This window comes from Pongo abelii, chromosome 17 (genome assembly GCF_028885655.2).
Source record: "Pongo abelii isolate AG06213 chromosome 17, NHGRI_mPonAbe1-v2.0_pri, whole genome shotgun sequence".
NCBI classification, from domain to species: domain Eukaryota; kingdom Metazoa; phylum Chordata; class Mammalia; order Primates; family Hominidae; genus Pongo; species Pongo abelii.
In genome coordinates, this window is record NC_072002.2 from 91,146,383 (window position 1) to 91,170,853 (window position 24,471).

The following is a 24,471-nucleotide window of genomic DNA, read 5'->3' on the forward strand; positions in this document are numbered from 1 at the left end:
GCCACAAGCCACAGAAGCCAATAGGCCAATAACCAGCAGAAATTAGGAGAGAAGCCAGAACAGATTCTCTCTCAGAGCCCCAGATGGAGTCAATCCTGCCAACAACTTGATTTCAGACTTCCAGCCTCCAGAACTGCGAGAGAACAGACTTCTATTATTTCAAGCCACTCACTCTACAGCAATTTTTTATGGCAGCCACAAGAAACTAATACATGCTCTACTAAAATACTATACCCAGAATATGGCTCACCTGTAATGCAACCGAATCTTCCTCAAAGCCTCTTTGCTTCTTAGCAGCCAGAACACTCCACTAAAAAGTATGCCAGGCCATGGCACTGCCCCACTTGCATGGCCTTGGTTCTCCCATTTCACTTAGAATAAAGACAAGGCTCATTGTAAATTAGGCCACACCCCATCTGAGACTTCAGCTCCTGAGACTCTGCCGCCCACGCTAGCCCCATGACTGCCAAGCATCATCCTTCCCCAGGGCCTTTGAACAGGCTACCCCTCCACCTGGACCACTTTTCCCACTGATCTCATCACTCTCTCACCTTCAAGTCTTGCTCAAATGACAGCTTCACAGTGACAACTTCCCAGCCTCTCCTAATTCAGATTACACCTCCCCTCTACTCACCCCCTCCCCTTGTTTTCTGCCTTATTTTTCTTCATGTCGTTTATCACTTTCTAGCATTTTTTTAAGTTTTAGATATTTATGACGTTTGTTGTTTCTTAAACCCCCTAAAATGTATGATCCAAGCATGCAGAGACTGCTGTTTGCTCTGTTTCCTGCTGCAACGCTCACACCTAGAGCAAGCTCACCGCGAATCTCTTTGGTTCAAGACTCAGTGACTTGAATAAGTACTTTTCGATTTAATATCTTGATCTGGTCTGGTCATCCATATCTTTTCATGCAAAAGTAAACACTTCTATAGTTAATGTCATTATTGAAACTTTTGTCGTAAATAAATTTGTTTCCAACCAGCTTTATTGTCCTTTATTTTCTATCTTATAGATGTTTGAACGTTTTCAATTCTTTATTTGGCACTTTGGAGATTTGATGTTTACCAATCTTGTTTTTATTTCTGAAACTGATTCACTTTATTGCCAAATGCATTATATTTATCAGCCTCAAGAAGTAAATAATGGCTGATTATTCCGATGGAGAATTTAGCAGTCAAAGAATATTCCTCTGATAATCATTTCTCACTTTCCTCCCTTTTTAAATTGAAATTATCTTGGATTTGTAGACCCATTTTTTTAATTTCACAATTATGAATATCAATATGCATCATGTCTTTTTGAGTTATGATTATTTAGTTTTGAAAAGTATTTATGACTATAACAATTGTTCTACAATTACATGTCTGTGTAGTCCCATTGCTTGCCATAAACCTTTCTACCCCTTGTTTCATTCCTGCTTCTTTTAAAATTCACCATAATTTTCTGTATAATTCTCAAAGTTACTTTTTTACAAGGAAAACGGTGGGAGATAAGTTTATTTAATTCCTTCCTCCTATAATCTTATCAATGGAACAACTTTGCCAGGCGTCCAGTTACTGGATAGCAGTGTTTCCTTTCTCTGGCCACTTTTTGTGCACTGGCTCTGAGTCCCAGAGATGCGGTGCCCTCCTCTCCCAGGACTTAATGCATGGAGGGTAGCCCTGCCATCCCTTCGTTTAGTAGGTAATGTTTTAGTAGGGTTGGTCTTTGTGATTGTTGTTTTTCTATCTAGACTTTTGCATGATTTTCTTCTTCTTTTTAACTCCACCTTTTTCTTCTTCGCTTTCTAAACTCAACTTCTCAATAATTTGAGAACGAAAAACATCTTTACTTTAAGGCATCAGACCTTACTTCACTTTAACTCATTTTCCCACAGTTATGTTCCTGATTGCTGCTTCTGCCTTATTCATTGTTGCCTCTCTTTTTTATTTAATTTATCTTATTTGTTCTTTTATTCTTCACCCTGAAATATTTTTTCGTATACTAACAATATATTTAAATTCTGATCTTTTCTGTATTAAACTTCATTAACATTGTTTACCTTAATTTTATTTTCTTGTTTCATATGTATCCTTTTATATTTATACCTTCATCTAATCTACCTCCTTACCTTATCTTCTTGTCTTTTATTTCTCATACATTAGGACTGTTATCTGCAAGTGACAGAAACTGAAATTGAATTGAACCAAACATACAGAAGGAACTTAGTGGCTTCTGTCACAGAAAGTGTCAGGAGGCACATTAAGAACTCAACAATGAGAACACATGGACACAGGGAGGGGAATATCACACACCGGGGCCTGTCAATGGGTGGGGGGCTAGGGGAGGTTATAGCATTAGGAGAAATACCTAAGGTAGATGATGGGTTGATGGATGCAGCAAACCACCATAACACATGTATACCTATGTAACAAACCTGCATGTTCTGCACATGTATCCCAGAACATAAAGTATAATTTAAAAAAAAAAAAAAAAGAACTTCAGGTCCAGATACACAGCCTGGGGAGGACCTGATTTCTTTCTTGACTCTTCCTTCTCAGGCAGGTCCTCCCTCCCAACATGAAGTTTGTTGTCTACCATTCTTAGCAAACTCAGCAGAAAGTACTCTTCATCCAGTAGCACCGACCAGCATCCTAGCATTGATTCTGATTGGTCCACCATGGGGCCTATGACTACAGGAGTGCCAAGTTTTATTATCAAGCAGAGGAAATGTGCCCACTTTTGGAACAAGAGGGTGGAATCAATGCATTCTATTAATAATAAAAACAAGAGACTGGGGAGGGCTAGTACCCCCAAGGTAAAATCAGAAGGAATTCTCAACACCAGGATTCTTCATATCAGAAGAAAGGATAATGAAGAAGCAAACCTCACAGAGTTCCATCATCTTTTTCAATAGAAAGAGTGTTCAATGGACTGATTTGTTGTTCAGTTGAAGTATGTCTTCTGCTAAGGAAAAACCTCTTGCCTCAGGAAAGTCCAACTGCTGGTGATTCTGCCTCATTGTTTATAGTGAATGGATAACCAAAACTGTGGCTAGACTGGAGAGCAACTCCTATCAAAAGTGAAGTCTATTTTCGAACGCCTGGAATCTTCCACGAAGTGACTTGCTTGGATCCAGAGACTGTGGCAGAAATGATGAGCCATCTGCAAGCCTCACTCAGGAGCAATGTTGCATCTCTCTAGCGCCCCTGAGCCCCATGTCACAAGATCACGCCTGGGCTGGCCTGCAGGATGAGGAGAGGTGGTGGCCCAGTCGTCCCGTCACCCTCAATGAAAATCAGCTGACCACCACATGAATGACATCCCCACAATTCTGCCTGCCTCCACCAGACCCACCAACCCACTGCATAGGCAGGAACAAGTCCAACCTGGGTCATCTGAGAACAGCCCAGAGCAGAAGGCCATCATATTTGTGGGCAAATATTGTTGTTGTTGATAGCCACTAGGTTGTGGGTGGTTTGTTACGCAGCAGTAGATAGCTGAAATACCATTGGTGTGTCCCTGTTTACTGCAGCCCTGTGAGAGCTGAGCCTCTCCAATTCCCATGTCTTCCATCAGCAAAGAAAAATGAGACTTCAAATGAGATGTTTTCTCTGTCCATTTTACAGCCTAACCTGTTCCATCCCTTTTCCTTCCTGGGTGGATTATGGAGTTCCTGACTTCCATTAACTCTCCTTGAGGCTATTTCATTCCTTGGGGCACTGATTTGCAAGGCTGCCTTGGGTACCCTGCATTATCTGTTCCCGTAGTCATTTATCTAGCGGGAATGTCCAGACTTCCATATTTGCCCGACTTTTCTTACAGCTCCCAGGGCTGATACTCACCATCTCCCAGCACTCCCATGCGTTCACAGTTACCAGGTAATTTCTATACTCAAAAGAAGTTGAAATAACGTTTGTTTTCCAAGTCACAGTATAAAAAAAAATCCCTTATCCATGCTCTCCTTGCTCATCTCTGCCACCATAAGTCATTCCTCAAAACACTTTAAATTTTCAGGTTAGGACACTTTCTAGAGGCATGTACTACACAGGCTTATTTTCTGGTGGAATTTATTTAAAGAAAACTTGCGGCCAGGCATGTTGACTCACGCCTGTAATCCCAGAGCTTTGGGAGGTTGAGGCGGGCGGATCATCTAAGGTCAGGAGTTTGAGACCAGCCTGGCCAACGTGGTGAAACCCTGTCTCTACTAAACATACAAAAAATCTGGGCATGGTGGCACACGCCTGTGATCTCAGCTACTCAGGAGGCTGAGGCAGGAGAATTGCTTGAACCCAGGAGGCGGAGGTTGCAGTGAGCCAAGATCATGCCACTGCACTCCAGCCTGGGCAACAGAGACTCCATCTCAAAAAAAAAAAAAAAAAGAAACAAAGAAAGAAAGAAGAAGAAAAAAGAAAACTTGCAGAGTGTCTCGATGCTATGGAATTCTGGGCTTAAAGAACAGACTTTGTTTTGTTTTGAGGCTGAATAGCTTTATACTTAACAGCTCAGATTTAGACTTTAAAGTCAGACTGCCTGGGTTCGGATTTCAGTTCTACAGCTTTGTAGCAGCCTAGACTTTTGCAAGTTAAATACTATGTGCCTCAGTCTCTTCATCTGTGAAATTAGAAAAATATCAATACCTGTCTCATGGGGTTACCCTGAGTCAATTAATATCCACTCTGAGAATATTGTCTAATATATTGATATTCCCCTATCAGTTAACAATTATTGTCAAGTTTTATAATATTTTATTGACTTTGATATTATTTCCATCAGTCATTTTTTCCATAATGAAGCATCCTAATTTTTTAAAGTTTTATTTAAAATATTCAAATATTCTAGATATTCCCGCAGATAATTTAAAACATAGTAACCCAGTATAATTGTGTGTGTGTGTGTGTGTGTGTGTGTGTGTGTGTGTGTTTGATGTATTCTATACCCTTCATCAACAATAAAACAAAGGACTATCCTAATAGATGCCATAAGCAAAAAAAAAAAAAAAAAAAGGAAAAGCATGTGAGGGAAAAGAACAGGTGGGAAACAGTTTTTTTCCCTGAACATATTTATACTTTCAAATATCCAAAATCTTTTGCTTAACAGAAGTGTGCTTTCTCTTGTTGCTCATCTTTCAAATTCTTCTAATCTTTCAGTATCCAGTTTTACAAAGCTGCTGAAATGAATTCTACTCTGTTCTAATACCCAAAGTCCTTGAGGTGCTAAAGAAATACTGCATATAAAATGCATGGACAGGCAGAATAGGTTTACATAATGTTAATGTAGACAAATGACATACACAAAATTATATCTAGCTGCAATTTAATTAGATTAATTAGATCAATATAATTAATAGGGCTGTATTACCCTAGTTGGACTTAGGAGTTTTCTCTCACTCTCTCTCTCTCTGTTTCTTTCTCTCTCTCTCTCACACACACCAGCTTAAAAATGGTTTACAGCCCTAAAACATTATAATAGCACATGGAGCACCAATGCAATAACACATCAATTTCACCATGAACACACCATTAAGAGTGGGAGTTTGTAGGACACTCAAGAGACACATAAAATGTTACCCTACTAGGGGAAAATTTGATAATATAGACTGAAAAATATCCCTACTGTCAAAAAAAGTGCTTATTTCACATTAATCCCAAGTTTAAGTCTGGTCATGATTACACAAAAATGAATTTAACAAACAGGTTCTGGAGTTCACCTAATGAATAAAACAGACTTAGTGTGGCTTTAGTTAAAAACTCCATAGACGTTGCATTTCGAACACCCACTAAATCACAGATGTTAGTGAATTATTGGGCCATCCGTTGAATACCTTGCAGATGGTATGGTCCATAAGCATCCCAAACCTTTAGGAACTATGGTGAATTAACTTCTCAATCAACAGAAGACCGATCACCAGGCCAATTAGTATTCTGGGTCAGGGGAAGGGGCTGCTCTGCCCCAACCTCTATGATTTGTTCTTTGAAAATGATACTGTCCAGCTTCCCTAATTATGAAAACTAAGATGTGCTGTCATGGTTACCTGCAGGAAAACTTGATGGAGATGAGAAGGTGAGTTGACTAGCCCAACAAAAGTCCACCCAAGGCTCATAACAGCTAAGTTGTTAATATTCTGCACTAACATTTATTATTATGGTTGCAGATGAACTGTCTGCCTTTCCATTTGGCCTTCAAGTGGAATCCATAATGGTAGAAAAATTACAAAATGGCAGTGCTGAAATTGACAGAAACTATGAAAAAAAAACACTCATCAATATTCACCAAATCATAAAGATTTTCCTGATTTTAGAATTTGAATCAACAACTACAGGACTTGAAAAGAAGAAGAAATCAGGGAAGGAGAAAGGGAGGTGGATAACAAAAAGTTTTGCAATTAATTTATATAGGCTAAGGTTTAACTTACACCAAGCCCCAATGCTGTCTATCCCATGAAGATCAGAAGACAAAGATTTCCTTCCTTTATTGTCCTCACCCTACCCTGGACCTCTGGAATTCCTCATGCCCTGAAGGCAGTATCTCCTTATTATTGTGGTCCAGTTTGTACTTTGACAAATATTGACATCTACTTCAAAGAAATGGCAAAGAAATCTGGTGTTCATCTGATTTTTGTTTTCATCTTGCCTTTCTCAAGCATAAATTAAGATATTCTGTTAAATGTTCGTTTCTGTAGCCTAATTACACCAAGTACACTGTGGTTGATAGTGTTTACATACTGCAAACTACTTAACATCTTATATATAGTCGGAAAGATGTGTTTAAATATGTTTGCATGGCTTGTACTTGTATATCTCTAAAATAGACTTGAATCGTTATCAAGCATTGCCATCATGATGCTTTTTTGAGTTATAATTAAAATGTATCATTTTATTATACTTTCAATTTTTGCTCTAGAAAATGTTGAATTGTAACTGCACATTCAAGTTTAAATTAATGCACTGCTTCAAAAGTAATTTAAGCCATCTTTTACCTATAAATATTATAATTTAGTGGTGTATGTGGAACAGAACTTGTATAAATATTTAAATGAGCGCATGGAAAATGTTAAACATTTCTACTAAATTTAAGATTTGAATGGTACATATTCCCTCTAAAAGGGTGACAAACATATCAATTTATATTTATCCATAGCTGACAATCCTAAATTTGAGCTGCCAGATTCTCTTCCTAACCCCTTTCTATGCACAGAAGTGTAGTCTCTTCAGTGAAATTACATCTCTGATAATCATTTAACTCCTTAGATCGACCTGCAACATTTTCTTACTGCGGAACTTCATCTGGAAGGCGTTCAGAAGGTGGCATGACTGAGCTAGAATATGGTTTCTAATTGCTAGTCAGTAAGAGCAGAATTAATATGGGATATATTGAACATTTTATTCTTAGAAGCCAAATAAAATAAGAACTAGGAATTTTTTCTGTTAGGTAAAAATTTATATTACCAGAATTAGGGCTGTTTGTGTTGGAAGGAACATATCCCACATGCATTAGAGTAAGCAAAAATGAAAATTAACTGCAAGCATTCAGGGCTGGAAGGTGGAGGTGGATTCTGAGGGTTTGAATCTGGTTGAATATCAGGTAGGCTTTCAATCAGGAACTCATGCCACCAACATGATCTCGCAACTCTGCTCCTCTCTGACAATCTGTGTGACTCTCCTTTTCTGCAAATGCATTGACCAGACAGAAAACATGATGGCTGGCAACTCCTAACTTGATCAGGTTCTGAAAACTCTCATCTTCTGCCACGGGAGAGTGAAAATGCCTCAACTCTCTGAGTCCTTGCTTAAAAGCCATGGAGAAGGTAGGTCCTAGACTGAGCTATCCAAGCACAGGTGGAAGTGCCAGGAAAGGGAATATATGTTCCCAGCTGACCCCAAAGAAATGCATGAATGGTGAGTGTAGTTAACCCCCAAGTGGAGGCCCTCTTTCTGGAATAGAAGGGAGTGTGACAAAGAACACAAGTGAAGTCCCCATCCCTTGCTCTAAAAATACCTGTGCAAATCGCTATCACTGGCCACCTCTGCTGTTGTGTGAGTATTCACTAGACCCTAACTTCAGGCTTCTTCAGGACTGCTGCTGCGTCATGGTCATCTCGTTCCTGCTGAAGCCAACACAGTGACCAAAGCAGCTATCGGAAGGGAGTGAGAAAGGGAAGAAATGAACTTTTAATCTAGATATAAAGCTGCCTGAAAATTCTGAGCCCTACTTGTTTTCATCTCTGTTTAAGCCATGGGAGCTTCTATTGCAGAATGATTCAAAGGCAACAACATATACTACTTAAATCATGGCCTCCTGAGCCAGAGGTAGCAGGTGCAAGTCCCCCACTCCAATGCCACTGACGAGAATGGCACCTTCTACAAATCAATTAACCTCCTTCTACCTTAGTGTCTTCATCTACAAAAGAAAAAATGTTGACACTAGGACACTTCTCATGAGTTGGTTTGACTTAACCATTTGTAAAGCAATTAAAGCAGTACATAGCAGAGAGAAAGCATTATATTTTTAGCCATCATTATTATTATTCTGGATTAGTATTTTCTATTCAATTTTAGTTTCAAAGGAATTGGGAGCAATTACTTATACAAATATGGTTTCTGCATCTGATTTTTGGAAAGCAGAATGGGATTTGAAGGACAGTCAACACTCAGATGGAGTTTTGTTCCTCACACCCCATTATTCCTTAAACTAGGGAATAAGGTTCAGATAAAATCGTATCATCAGAACATGGAAAAATAGCTATTTAAACCCAGTATCAGCCACTTGGGCATGTAAAACACTGCACTGGAAGAAAACATATTGTAGGACAAAGAGTGTATGGTTAGTGTTGAATACAAGCTCTGGTCAATTAGTGGCTCTGGAATTTCCTTACCTCCCACCCACAATTTACTAACTTCTGTATGGAGAATAATGATGACTTCAAAGAAGCAGTTAGAGGGCAAATGAGTTGTTGAAGAAATTAAATTTCCATACGTATATAATAGAGTCACAGTGTGGTATCTGATTTGTAATAGATATTTAATAAATATTAGCTGTAGTTATTATATTCGGCTTGCTTTTTTTTTTTTTACTTAGTAGAAATGGAAGTGAGAAGGACTGTAGGTTCCTAATCCCCAGGGAAGAAAATTACAATCCAGTCATTAATGCTCTGGGGTCAAGGTTGACAAGAGGCAACTACCATCATTAGAGAAAGACAGCAGAAACTCTCCTGGCTCTGGATGGAAAGGGGGCCTATGGGATGAGAGGAGGAGCACCTCAGCTCCAGGGTTTCCAGTCAGACCACCTGAGATGGAAATCCATATGGGGGTGTGGCTTGGACTGCATACTCTTCAAAACTGAATAACGACTTGATTATGGAATGCCCACCCCAAAGATCAGTGGTCAGTACACAGAAAGAAATCCCTGCTTTCATCCAACCTACATTCCGATTAGTTAACCTCTATAAAGAGGGAACAATAATATGTCCTACCTCATCTGGTTGTCATAATAGTTAAACAAGGTAATGCATATAACACATGTCACATCATGCCTGCCATTTCTAAGAAATATCAGTGGCTATAATTATTGTTACTAGCATCATCAGCATAGTTATTTGTTAGCAATGGCTCAGGGGCCCACAGGAACTTACCCACCTATTGGTTTCTCTTCTTGCCCCACAGCAGTGAGCTTTGTGTGACATTCTCTCAGCGGTACCATAAAATAAGGTTAAACAGGGCCCTAATAAGAACTATTTGATACACAGATAGCCCAGTATTGACTGAGATGTCTGTCTTATTTATCAGTATATTCAGGTGTCTAATCTCACATTCTGAAATAGAGATAAATATGTAGCTTCTTCTAGATACGAATGTATGCCATATACCAGAAATGATACCACTGAATTAATGTGTGTGGGCTTGACATGAAGTCATAATTAACGATGTTTATAGTCTTAATTTTAACATAATAATGTGAAATTAGAACATTATGATCTGAAGTTAGAAATCAAGACATTGTAATGTGTATATTTTTTGGTAATGCTGTTTTAAGGTACCTTAGTTTTTAATGCACATATGACTGAACACCATTTAATAGAAATATTAAATATTTCATTTCACTTTGTTTCTATCATTTTAAGTTGACTTTTAAGATATTGTTGAAAAGTGACATTCATGATGGTCTTCTTTTAAAGGAAAGTTAAACAAATTTCAGATTTTCAAAGGCATATACTGAGTTGTTGAATTAAGAATGAGCCTAACATTGAAAAGGCGTTCTCTGAGATCATGTCCTTTGCAGGAACGTGGATCGAGTTGGAGGCCATCATCCTTAGCAAACTAATGCAGAAACAGAAAACCAAATACCGCATGTTTTCACTTATAAGCAGGAGCTAAATGATGAGAACACATGGACACAAAGAGGGGAACAACAGACACTGGGACGTACTTGAGGGTATAAGGTGGGAGGAGGCAGAGCATCAAAAAAAATAACTACTGGATACTAGGTACCTGAGTGGTGAAATAATCTGTACAACAAACCCCCATGACACGGGTTTACCCATGTAAGGAACTGCCATGTGTACCCCAAACCAAAATAAAGTTTAAAAAAAATTGAAATTTGCCTTTTGGTTCTTAGAACACACACACATACACACACACACACACACACACAGAGAGAGAGAGAGAAAGAGAAAGAGAAAAGAAAGGGCATTCTCCATTTTCTCCATTTTAATATATCCATGCAGTGTTGCTGAACCTTTAATAAACCGCATAGGCGTTAGTCTGGCCATTTCCATGATGGCAACCAAGCATCATTAACCAAGGCCAAACAGACAACTACCTAAAATGCAAAGCAATGGGAACTCAGGGCCCGGGATCACAGGATGAAGCAGAGGAGGGAAACAGCCATGTCACAGGCTTTGTGTTCTCATGACCAGGCAAGTAGAGACAGCTAAGGAATTATTCTTTTTGCTGAAGATATTAACTAGAAATAAAAAATTATCTGAAGGCTTAAGGTTATGGTCATACAGAAAACTCTAGGCTCCTGAAAAATCTCACTGGTAATTGGCTGAGCACAAAGGAGCATCTTTAGTGATAGGGACACAATGGGGATGAGGGATGATGTGGACAAAGATCTCACGTCTCTGGGGACTTGCCCTCATCTTCCCGTGCCACAGTGGGCGTGTTTGACTTATGGGAACTCATGTTTCCAGCCATGAAAATCAAGGCAGTCGGATATTCTTCATCATAAGTGTTTCAAAGCACTGGTTTACAATTACAGAATTTAAAATAAGCTTCTCAAAACTGTTTCCTTGGGGAAAATTCCGACCTAAAAACCACAATTACAAAAAAGAGAACATAATCTTAAATTGTAGTATTTTAAACAGCTTCCCAACATGGATGATGCAAATATCAAAATGTGGAGGGCTGATCACACCCCATCCCCATGCACACGCCCCTCAAGGACCGTCTCGCAAGGAGTTGCCCACAGCTTTGGAGAAACTCAAAATGCTGGGATGTTTCAGATAGACGAACACTCAAACCCAGGCTGAAGAATGCAGGAAGTCATCGCCATTTGTAAACTCCACCTGGAAAGCTTTGTCTCAGGTCACACACACACACACACCTGCACAATCACACGCACACACATACACACACACACAAGCCCAATTTTAGGAGCATTGCATTTTACTTGTAATTCATTTCTAAACTTTTGAAGAGCCTGGAATCAGCAGGAGATTGGACACTAGAAGTAATAAGCGAATTCATCTTTTAAGAAAAGTTTCTTGAAGCAGGAAAAACATTTTCAAACTCCCTTCCCCTTAAAGTCAAAAAGCTTCTGGTTGCTACTTGCTCGGTGCCTGCAAGGGCTGCTGGTGACCAGCTGAAACAAAGTTGAGGAGCCCCAAGGAGGTGTCCCAGGTCAAGCTGGAAGAAAGTGGATGAAGAGGAAGAAGCATCCAGGCCGTCATGGAGGCTCTTCTAAGAGCAGAGGGGGCCTGGGAGCACAGGGGCTCCTGCTGAGCTCTTCTGCAGACTCATATTCGGGGACAGCTCTGACTTTGTCACTTGCCAGCCCTCAGATGGCCATGTGTCCCACCTGAAAACACCTCTCTGGCCCTATGCAATTCTCTGACCCTGCCAACCACACAGCTAGTTGTTCCTGGCCAGCTAAGAATACTTGTGTTGGTTCTGGAAAGTGGCAGGTGCCCTTGAACCTCATGGAAAGTTCAGAGGATTTCATTGCTGGAGCCTCTTTTCAATATTGTAAGAATTCTTGCTCTGAGATGGCTGAAAAGGCCCTTGATGCTGGGAAAATTACAAGTAGTACTTTGATAAGAAAGAGTCTAATATATCAAGTTAAAGAAAATTCTCATCAAGCTGAAATTTTTGTGGCTCTGTGGAATTGAAAATTATCTGGTAAATAATCCTCATTTCACAATATTTCAATATCACCCTTCTTTCAACTCACTAGATATATGAAAACTTTTCTCATCTCTTATCTCAATACTAAGCCCCCACATTAAAATCCCTTTGCTTCATGCCAGAACATCTGCCATGTTTACGTTTCTCTTTGTCTTTATCAAATCTTCCTTCAGTTCCAGACCATCTTTTCCTGACATCCAATTTAATGAATCTTCTCTGAAAGTCTACTGTGGACAACCTATCCTTTTGGAAGACAGCAAGATTCTCAATGAATGAGATGCTTAAGAATTATTCAGCAATTACACAAAAATGCACCATGTCTAGGCCCTGTCCTTAAAGATTTTGTTTCGGGGGAGTGTCTAGAAATTCACATGTTACCAAAGTAACATACATGGTATTTCGGGGGAGTGTCTAGAAATTCACGTTACCAAAGTAACATATATGGTGTTGAGTGGTAGTCACAGTCCATGTGTGGGGCTTGCTGCCATAACAGCTGATGCCTATGGTAGCCTGATGACAGTTTTTCAATTCTTCTTGTCTTTCACACCCCAGTTTATTTACATTAAGTTATAAAGCTGTAGGTGTGGAGTAACCAATAGCCCTTATAGCATCTTTGGGAAAATTAGATTAAAACTCTCTAATTTCAAAGCGCAGTCACCATTCTGGGAAGCAGGGTTATACTGGCAGCACTCCATACAGACCTCAGTCTCCACCGGGCTCTTGGCCACCAAACAATGTGAACAACAATTGTGGTGTCCCTGGCTAGGTTTATGGGGTAGAGAGTAAAAATCCCCCTTAGCTGATCAATTTTGCAGTGTTTTGATCACCTGAATGGCTTAGTTTTTGAAATTTAGCCAAATGTTAGAAAACCTTGGCAACACAATTGTACTCATAGAAATAATATTCATCACTACGGCAAAAAAATGGGAAGAAAGAAGCATCAAGGATAATTTTTGAAAGCATCAAACTGAGAGAAGAAGTAAAGGCAGGAAAAAGAAAATCTGACTTGCCAAGTTTGGTTAATCAATTCACAAATATTTTTAAGCACTGACTGGGTGTAAATTCTATCCTAGGCACTTGGGGAAAAACAAGTAAAAAATGTGGCACCTGCCGCCAATAGTGCATAATCGAATTAGGGAGTCAGGGTAATTAAGATAATGAAAACACCTTCATTTAGGTTTCCATAGCAGTGTGCACATCCCCATTTTAGCTCTGATCACCTAGCTGTGCTGTTGTTTACTTATGTCTTTCTTCCTTCCCACTCTGTGAACACCTCAGGAGCAGGCCAAGAGCATTTCCATTTTAGAGTGCAACGGCCACTGCAATCCCGGGCTCATGGGGAAAGTTCGGGAGGGAATCAAAGAAGCTAATGCCAGGGCCACCTGCTTTAGACATTGCTTGAGAGGGAGGGGAGCAATAAGGACACCAGGACAGGAATGCGAACACCCACTCATAAGAGCACAGACAGACCAGGCACAGTGGCTCATGCCAGTATTCTCAACACTTTGGGAGGCCGAGGTGGGTAGATCACCAGGTCAGGAGTTCGAGACAAGCCTGGCCAACATAGTGACACCCCATCTCTACTAAAAATACAAAAAAAAATAGCCAGGTATGGTGGTGGGTGCCTGTAATCCCAGCTACTCAGGAGGCTGAGGTAGGAGAATCACTTGAACCTCAGAGGCAGAGGTTGCAGTGAGCCGAGTTCACACCATTGCACTCCAGCTCAGGCAACAGTGCAAGACTCTGTCTCAAAAAAAAAAAAAAAAAAAAAACCACAAGAGCACAGAGAAACCAAGGGAGACCAGAAGGCTCCCTTACAGAAACGGTTATAAAGGCATGCAACATGAAGTCAAAATGGCAGGGCTCCACACTCCACCTGTGTGACCTGGGGACTGGCTCTTGCCTCTCTAAATGTCAGTGACCTCATCTGCTAAATAGGGGATACACTTTCATCAGCACAGTCATGTGCGGATTAAAGACACCTTGATTGAAGAGGTGTCTGAGGACGTGGCTGGTACTCGACGCGGGGCCATAGCACTAGTAGAGGCTGATTTGTCAGTTGTCTGCTCCACGAGAACACAAGCTCCACGAGAAAAGCAGCTTTTACCTTCTTGTTTCCTTTTGGGTTCCATGTACCTAGAACAGAGCCTGCCGTGGAGTGAGGACTTTACAAAGGGGGATGAATGGAGGAGTTATTCGTGGTAGCCATTGCTGCCGTTGTTTTTATTACTATCATGCCCTGCTGTTAAAACCCTGGCAGGCAGAGTCATATGTGATGGATGCAAGGACTGAAAAGTTGGAAATTAACTTGTCCTTGAAAATCACGTGAAGGCCTAGAGATGAAAAAAATCACTGTAACCTCAAGAATGGTGACTGTCATTTAAAAAAAGATGAGCCAATCCAACAGGGAATGTTTTCTCTCCAGCCCCTTCTTTCCTCTGTTATGCATTCCCCCACCTTTTCACTTTTAACATTATGCATGTTCAAAATAAAAGGTCCCACAATTTCATTTTAAACAATTATCATAGGCCCTACCTTAGGACCTAAGCTGGAGCCATTTCAGTTTTCGTATCATACCCTGTAAAATCACACCGTTGAGAAAAGATTGACTGCTTAGTGAATGGGTCAACCTGATGACCACCAGGATGCACACAGATTAGAAGACAGCAGTGCAAAGGGCCAGAGGGGATCCCGGGCTGCCGCGCTCTCGTTTCTTTCTTCCATGTCCTGGAGGAGGTCACCAGTGCTAAGCAAGCTGCTCGGATTAGGATCCCTTCCCTTCCCACACCCAGCGGGACTGCTCATCAGTGATGTTCACCAGGTCCAGTTCAGAACCTGCACTGTGTCATCAGGATGGGCCACTCTTAAGAAATAGCCATAGCCTTTCTTTTCTGAGTGCACAAGCACAATCGTGGCTGGCATGGCATGGAATGAGGACCCCAGGAATGGACATGTTTACTCCTCACCATCTAACGGTTGTAGGGTCAATGTACAGTAGTTGGCTCATTGAAGAAACAGTCAATTCAACCCAAACTCCCAAGTGGCTGATTTCCAGTGGTCCCTCTGAAATTTTGAGACATTCTTTTTCTTCCATCCTAGGATGATCTGTAAGATGTTCATTAGCAGGGCGTCTATGATAAGCCATGACCTTGAATCCTTTCTGAAAGGCACTAAGTCCTTGTTCCAGTTGGTTCAGGGGCACTGTTCTGAGATGAGCAGTTACCTGTGCACGAAGACGGCTGTCTGCAAATGCTTAGTAAAGTTGGAGATGCCCCTAGTTAGACACAGTGTTAAACACAAACATAAGGTGATAAGCCTTACATTTCATTAGTTGTGGTAATCTTAAAATACGTGTGTATTTACAATGAGATACCATCTCACACCAGTTAGAATGGCAATCATTAAAAAGTCAGGAAACAGGTGCTGGAGAGGATGTGGAGAAATAGGAACACTTTGACACTGTTGGTGGGACTGTAAACTAGTTCAACCATTGTGGAAGTCAGTGTGGCAATTCCTCAGGGATCTAGAACTAGAAATACCATTTGACCCAGCCATCCCATTACTGGGTATATACCCAAAGGATTATAAATCATTCTACTATAAAGACACATGCACACGTATGTTTATAGTGGCACTATTCACAATAGCAAAGACTTGGAACCAACCTAAATGTCCAACAACAATAGATTGGATTAAGAAAATGTGGCACATATACACCATGGAATACTATGCAGCCATAAAAAATGATGAGTTCATGTCCTTTGTAGGGACATGGATGAATCTGGAAACCATCATTCTCAGCAAACTATCACAAGGACAAAAAACCAAACACTGCATATTCTCACTCATAGATGAGAATTGAACAATGAGAACACATGGACACAGGAAGGGGAACATCACACAGTGGGGACTGTTGTGGGGTGGGGAGAGGGGGGAGGGATAGCATTAGGAGATATACCTAATGCTAAATGACGAGTTAATGGGTGCAGCACACCAACATGGCACATGTATACATATGTAACAAACCTGCACATTGTGCACATGTACCCCTAAAACTTAAAGTATAATAATAATAAAATGAAATAAAAAATATGTGTGTATTTAAATATGTTCCTCAATTTACTCATCAATTTTCAGTACTGCTTTTTTACAGGTGTGTAAAGGCAACTTAGCTTTTGAGAAACATGAGATGTTTTGCTGTTATTTTATTCTCTTTTAGAAAATGCCCCACAAAGGTGTGGGGAAAGTATCAACAGAAAGATGGAATTCTTTTGTTTTTTAAACATATATAAAGTTTTCTCACAGAATACTTCTCTTCTGGTTTTAAAAGTATTGAAGACTCATTATAACATTTAATTAACGGTGAGAAATTCATCACATTAACAATACTCAGTTAAAATCCAGGCCCCAGGAAGGCACTCAAAATGTATAGGTTGAGCTCTATTCAACATTAACATCCACCACTTTGCACTGTTGTGTAGCTCTCGATTAAATACATTTTGGGATTATAATGTACATGGAATGCAACCAACAACTGGTGCAACCTTGGAGAAACCAAATCTGAAATATCTCCTCCTCTCTGGGCAGCTACCACCCACCCATTTACACACCTTGAGCTGTCCATCTGAGCTAAGGTTAAAATGAATACACACCCGTTCTGTCCCAGGGTTCACATGAACAGGAGAAATAACTTAGAACAGAGATTTGAAACAGAGTCAGTTTGGTGGCTTCTTTTTCGCCTACAGAGAGTTTCAGAATCCTTTCAAACACTGTTGAAAGCAGGGGAAAGGCTGCTTTCTGTATTGCTGCAATTTCCAGAAAACATTAACTTTATAAAGCACAGATTCCAGCTTTTGGTATCTTTTGACAATCTCAATAGGGGTAAAGATCAAGGATTTCCCTACCAGCAATTTGCAGATGCTGCTTGAAGCTCTTTCTTTCAGAAGAGATGAGGAAAACAGAATAATAAAATTCTTTCCAAAAGGAAACAATAGTTAACTGTATTGAAGCTGCAGCTAATTTGGGTTTGTGAGCATTCCTGCACTATTTTTCTGGGTTTTCTCTCTAAGATAGTATTCTCCCCTCCCCCATTTCATGCATATATTTATATGTATCATTTTCTTTCTGTCTGTCTTTTAGGTTCTGTTTGTACTGCAGCTTCAAATATAGAGCCAAGTCTTGTTTATTTCCTGCTATGCAGTTATCCCAAGATTGTGAGCCTGTTTTGGAAAAAAAAAAAGAATTTTTTTTTAATTTGGAAAGCATCCTGTTCTGTAGTATTTCAAATTTAGAATTCCATTTAGCTGCAAAATGAAAACAAAGAGATAAAGCGCAGTCCTGTGTGTTTCAAGTTCAGATGAATCTCAGCCACATTCCATAGATTATTTTGATTTAGTTTTAACAAAATACCACATTAAATCACTCTAATGAGCTGTTTCTGTTCCCCTCTCCGCACAAGGTCATTAGGTACAAGACAGCATCTTTCTGCACCGTCTTCCCTATTTCATGTCAGAGATGTCAAAAAAGACTTTGATGGTTTTCTATCGCAGAGAATAGGACACAACTGTTCCTAAAGGGAAAGGGTATGTACCTTCGCAGGGAAGCGATTTGTCATGCTTCTCCAGGACTGGTTCCCGACACTCACGGCTGAGAAGTATAGGCACACATCTCATCCTGGGAGGAAAGTTCACCACCCCTTCCCTCCTGCTCACTCACAGATAAGCTCATCTCACACACTTCCTTCCAGCAGCCTCCTTCCACGTCTGTGCTTCCGGGGGATGAAAGGAAAAACCTGAAATTAGCATACACATTTAAAATACCTGTCATTAAATGAATTGTGCCTCTTTTTTTTTAGGGTACCAGCTGTCTTTTTAATTAATGAGAGTTGCAGGTACATGATGCTCACAAATATTGCACCACACATCCTGTACACCCATGGCAGGCCAGACGCTCACTTCCATTGTGCCTTGGGATGCAGACAAGGTGAGGGCAGCCAGGTATCAGAAGGTGAGCAGCTCGGAGTTACACGTGATACACTAATTACAGAGCAACAGCTCCTGTTCCGGCTTCCAATAAGGGGTCTGAACAGCCTCGTCAGTGCTTTCCGAGGTTGTTAGCGTGACTAATTATCTCCTGGTGTAGTTTCTGTGAAGGCTGGTATTCAGAGGAACAATAAGCAGGTGGACGCCCATTGAGGGCTAGGTAAACTGAAACAAGCTTCAAGGCAATGCATCGGTGGATACAGAGCCTGGGTTAAAGTTCAGCAAAGTTTCCCAAAACGGAAGATGAAGTCAAAGTCTAAGGACCTGAGCCACGAATTAACATGAGTGAAGCTGGCAATGATCTGCATTACTAAACAACTGTGTATTGCTGGTTGGTTGTAACACTTTGCTGGTTGATAGGCATTTGCAAGGTCCTATCAGATAATTCTTAGGTATATTTTTTATTTTGTGGCTACTGTCTCTTAGCCAAATACCATTTGTGGACACTAGGGTGTTAGTGAATAGGGTATCTGTGAAAATGATATCTGTGATCAAATCTCAAAGCACTTCCACCAAACGAAAAGATAAGATTATGCCAAATGAGGTCACGTGGAGAGATTTGTGACTTTTTGTACAAATAGTCTTGAGGAACTTCATGGAAATGGGTTTGTAGTCGAAGTTGTTTTAAAGTGATTTTCCACCTTTCTCTTGGATCCCACCAAGACATTCTGAAATGAAGAAAATCAAGCCCAGCAGCCATATTTTTTTTTAAGAAAAGAAATTAGAATCTCTTCTCTCTGCACAGATTTCACAGCACTGTGCTTTGTTTGCCATCTGATCCTTGTGACAACCCTGGACCATGAGCAGCAAAGGTGCCACCACCCTCTGATGAGAAAGATGTGGGGATGTTGGGGGCCGGAGATGGCTGAGGCAGACCCAAGCCACGGGCACAGAGTTGCAGCCAGGTTAATCACAGGGAGTGCGTAAAGGAATAAGGAATGAGAAGGGGCTCATGCAGATGCGGGGGCAGGGGGTGGCACCCTGGAGGCCATGCAGGAGTGCTCTTTAAGAACCTGGAAATCGGTTTTTGCTTTGAGAATTAAGCTACACAACCAACACAGCATGATCAGAGCTAAACAAAACAAAACTCCATCAATGAGATGGACTGCCTTCATATCCAGCATGAATTAAAAGCAGGCTTGTCAAACACATCTCAGGGCGAGAAGGCCCTTTGGCATGATACGATGCAGGCCTAAAATGGAAGCACCAGAAAGGACAGTTATGTGGGGAAACTGCTGCAAAGCCTACCTAAGTACTGACCCTGGGAGCGAGTCCTCTGCCCCCAGCCCCAGCGCCTGCCCTGCCTAACAAGTGTATCTTACTGGGGACCTGAGTCACGAATTAACATGAGTGAAGCTGGCAATGATCTGCGTTACTAAACAACTGTGTATTGCTGGTTGATTGTAACACTTTGCTGGTTGATAGGCATGTGCAAGTTCATATCAGACAATTCTTAGGTATATTTTTTATTTTGTGGCTAGTGTCTTCTTAGCCAAATACCATTTGTGTACACTATTTGTGTACATGATGCTCACAAATATTGCACCACACACCCCGTACACCCATGGCAGGCCAGACGCTCACTTCCATTGTGCCTTGGGATGCAGACAAGGTGAGGGCAGCCAGGTATCAGAAGGTGAGCAGCTCGGAGTTACATGTGATACACTAATTACAGAGCAACAGCTCCTGTTCTGGCTTCCAGTGAGGGGTCTGAACAGCCTTTGTGTACCATTTGTGTGGCTGGACGTTGGAATCATCAAACTCCATGCTCCTGTTCTGACTGCCTGTTCCCTAAGCATCCTTCTGATTGTTTGACTTCCCAAGTAGCTTGCCTACAGGGAGAGAATGTGTTGGTCAGGATGAAGCCAACATCTGGTCCACTTGACACTTATATTACTCACTGTAAATTAATGAACTGGCACTCTGGTTTCCTGTGTCAGTCTCCTCTGAGATGTGCTAACACGAGTCAGTGTTCTTGAGCCAGACCAACTCTGAGACCCTGAAAAATCCAAGCCTGCAGATGGAGGGACTGCACCAAGCCAGGCCGGAAGACCACTCTAAAGTTTCTGCAGACCCCAGTTAAAGTAAATGCCATTCCCAAAGGTAAGCACATAAATAATCATCCTTCAATCAAAAATTGACCTGAAAATTTTAAGGCAGTGTATGTAATCCAGAGATGCCAAGTCAGCAGCAGACTAAGCCGGAGACCTAGTGGTGATAAATGGCTAATACCACAGATAAAAGTATGGGGCAGGCCTGGGTGAGCACTGAGACTTCAGAGGCCTTTGCCCAACCCTGTCAAGGTGGGACAGGGACAGGAGCATCTCACTCATAAGAAATGATCTTGTAGGTGTACAGGGATTAGAATCAACGGAAAGGGAGCCTCTTAAAAGAATTTTTTAAATAGCTGCAGAGTTTTTTCCCAATCGACATTTTCTTATATGATCATGATGACAATGTGACAATAACATACCAGGTGTCATAAAAGAACCACACTGACGTAAGAATGTTTCACACAAATGAAGTCACTGTTGAAATAAGAAGACAGACTGTCAGAAATGAGAACGCAGAGCTGCACTATCCTCTGTTGGGGTCCCTTGCAGTCACTTGGTGTGTTACAATCCATAGTCCCAAGTGTAGGCAGATACGGATACACATGTACGTACAGCCCCAAGTGTGGGCACATGTGGATACACGTGTATCTACAGCCCCAAGTGTGAGCACATGAAGATACATGTGTGTACACCCCCAAGTGTGAGCACATGAAGATACACGTGTGTGCATAGCCCCAAGTGTGAGCACATGTGGATACATGTGTGTGTATCGCCCCAAGTGTGAGTACAGGAAGATACACGTGTATGTACAGCCCCAAGTGTGAGCACATGAACATACATGTGTGTACAGCCCCAGGTGTGGGCAAATGTGGATACACATGTGTGTATCACCCCACGTGTGAGTACATGAAGATACATGTGTGTGTACAGCCCCAAGTGTGGGCACATGTGGATACACGTGTATGTACAGCCCCCAGTGTGAGCACACGTGGATACACGTGTGTGTATCACCCCAAGTGTGAGCACATGAAGATACGTGTGTGTACAGCCCCAAGTGTGAGCACACGTGGATACACGTGTGTGTATCGCCCCAAGTGTGAGTACATGAAGATACATGTGTGTGTACAGCCCCAGGTGTGGGCACATGTGGATACACGTGTATGTACAGCCTCAAGTGTGAGCACATGTGGATACAAGTGTATGTACAGCCCCAAGTGTGAGCACATGTGGATACACGTGTGTGTATCACCCCAAGTGTGAGTACATGAAGATACATGTGTGTGTACAGCCCCAGGTGTGGGCACATGTGGATACACGTGTATGTACAGCCCCAAGTGTGAGCACATGTGGATACACGTGTGTGTATCACCCCACATGTGAGCACATGAAGATACATGTGTGTACAGTCCCAAGTGTGAGCACATGTGGATACACGTGTGTATATCACCCCAAGTGTGAGTACATGAAGATACATGTGTGTGTACAGCCCCAAGTGTGAGCACATGTGGATACACATGTATGTATCGTCCCAAATGTGAGTACATGGAGATACATGTGTGTGTACAGCCCCAAGTGTGGGCACATGTGGATACACATGTATGTACAGCCCCAAGTGTGAGTACATGTGGATACACGTGTATGTACAGCCCCAAGTGTGAGCACATGTGGATACACGTGTGTGTATCACCCCAAGTGTGAGTACATGAAGATACGTGTGTGTACAGCCCCAAGTGTGAGCACATGTGGATACACGTGTATGTACAGCCCCAAGTGTGAGCACATGTGAATACGTGTGTGTATCGCCCCAAATGTGAGCACATGAAGATACATGTGTGTGTACACCCCCAGGTGTGAGCACATGTGGATACACGTGTGTGTATCGCCCCAAGTGTGAGCACATGAAGATACGTGTGTGTACAGCCCCAGGTGTGGGCACATGTGGATACACGTGTGTGTATCACCCCACGTGTGAGTACATGAAGATACATGTGTGTGTACAGCCCCAAGTGTGAGCACATGTGGATACACATGTATGTACAGCCCCAAGTATGAGCACATGTGAATACATGTGTGTGTATCACCCCACGTGTGAGTACATGAAGATACGTGTGTGTACAGCCCCAAGTGTGGGCACACGTGGATACACGTGTATGTACCATCCCAAGTCCTCCGGAAAGTGCGAGGTGGAGGACAGCAGAGCCAACTGCTCTGGGTCGTCAAGAGCTTTCCGAGTCAGCATGGATTTGCAGCAGAGCTGCTTTGCTCCTGCAGTGCCAGATAAGCTCCCCGGGAACGCCACTGGTGTGCACCGAGACATCAATGGTGGCCCGGAGCCCTGGACCCAGACCGGTGAGAGCAACACCTTTCCTTGGTACATCTTCCTGAATTACAGCGTGAACCCCACAGGCATGGGAAGAGAGGAAATAAGAAGGCCTTCCATTCTTACGGCTCTATTTCCCATTTTCACATCCATTACCTTCCGTGGATTGAGTCATTCCAATTCTGACAAATCTCAGAGAAATTGCAAATGTGCTTGTCTCCGACTGCCGTGTGGATAGTTCACTACGCTGTGAGTTCACAGAGCTATTTAGTTTACCTCGACCAGGCGCCATGGTCCGAATTGCATACATTTCCGACATTAGGAGTAACTGGTGAATGATGACTGCCCTCCTACTTCAGAGGAGTGTGGTCTGTTTGGGTGCTGGCCACATCCTTGTGTTGTTCAGATGGTTGTCTGTTTGGAAGAGCTGAAGTAAATCACATCCACAGATAATAGCACAGTAGGGACAGTGCCTAGGGGAGGGAAAAAAGAGAATAATACCTGAGTCATTTCATGTGCTATTTTCAGGAAAGGATATTTGAAAATTTCAAAGACATTTGATAATTCTAAACAGCTCGTTAAATTACCCCGCTAACTGTAGAAGAGGAAGAGTGTCCAAATCTCTGCTCATACTGCTAAGGGGGGGAGGCATTAGGAAGAACTCGTGCACAGATTTTTGGCGAACGCCAGGGCCCTTTTTTTTCTAAAGACATTCCCTCTATTGCCTGCTGCTTGCTGCTTCATAACACTTGACAAATTCACAGTTCTTAAAAGCCCCCATAAATGTTTTGTAAATTGCTCCATTTTATCAGGGAGTTCTCTGAGCCTTGTCCCTGATACTCACCATGTTTTCATTCTCCATTCCTTGTTTATCTTTATTTTTATGCATTTTCCAACATATAAAGGCTGTCGTTATTAGTATCAGCATTCTCGTTATTACTATCATGACGTTAACCACGGAGAAGACTCAGCATCTGGGAGCTAGAAATTCCCGCAATCGTGAGATTCTCATCACTTCCCCAAAACTAATAAAAAAAAAGTATATAAAACCATCTAAAGAAAAAACTAAGGCATCTTAAGCTGTTATGTGCTTTAGGAAAAATCCATGTGCATATCTTACTTCTTACAAATCAGCTTAAGCTGGCCAGGAGCCGGAGCATGGCTCGGTCACAGATATTGAGAAATCCTTCACCGAATTCCATTTGGACAGGAGGAGTAATTTAAGGGTATGTGGGTGGGAGAGACTTGGAGGAAGGCAGACCAGACAGCATAGAGTCCCTGATGGAGTACGGGGGAGGGGAGGAGGAGGAAGGGTGGAGTGAGTTAGTAAAATTGCACTAGAGACCTAAAATTATAGATCTGTTAGGAATATTAATCCCCACAGCTGCTAGAAGGAGGCCAGCCGATTGAAACTTGTTTGGAAGACTTTCTTGGACAAGTTCTATTAAAAATGAGATAGTGTACTGTAAATACAGGATCATGTGCTCCAGCATTTTGTCAGCGCTCCAGCACCTGATTCATTCCCAATAGCACAATCTACTGGATATTATACCGGGACTGTTAGGAACAGCCGGTACATGTTTCCATCACTCAGAATGGCTACCTTTTTAAACACAAGCATGTAAATGAAATATTTTCCCCAGTCAAGCCAACCCCAGGCCTGGTACCAAGCA

At 41.7% G+C, this 24,471-nt stretch overlaps 1 long non-coding RNA gene across 1 annotated transcript; it reads right to left on the bottom strand.

The window, feature by feature from the left end:
* Positions 1–20,933: 20,933 nt before the first annotated feature.
* On the bottom strand, positions 20,934–23,991 carry LOC134760311 (uncharacterized). Its single transcript, XR_010137634.1, has 2 exons — positions 23,643–23,991; positions 20,934–23,271 (listed from the first exon to the last, which is right to left on the bottom strand). It is a non-coding gene; the product is annotated as an uncharacterized LOC134760311 (long non-coding RNA).
* Between the last annotated feature and the right edge of the window lie 480 nt (positions 23,992–24,471).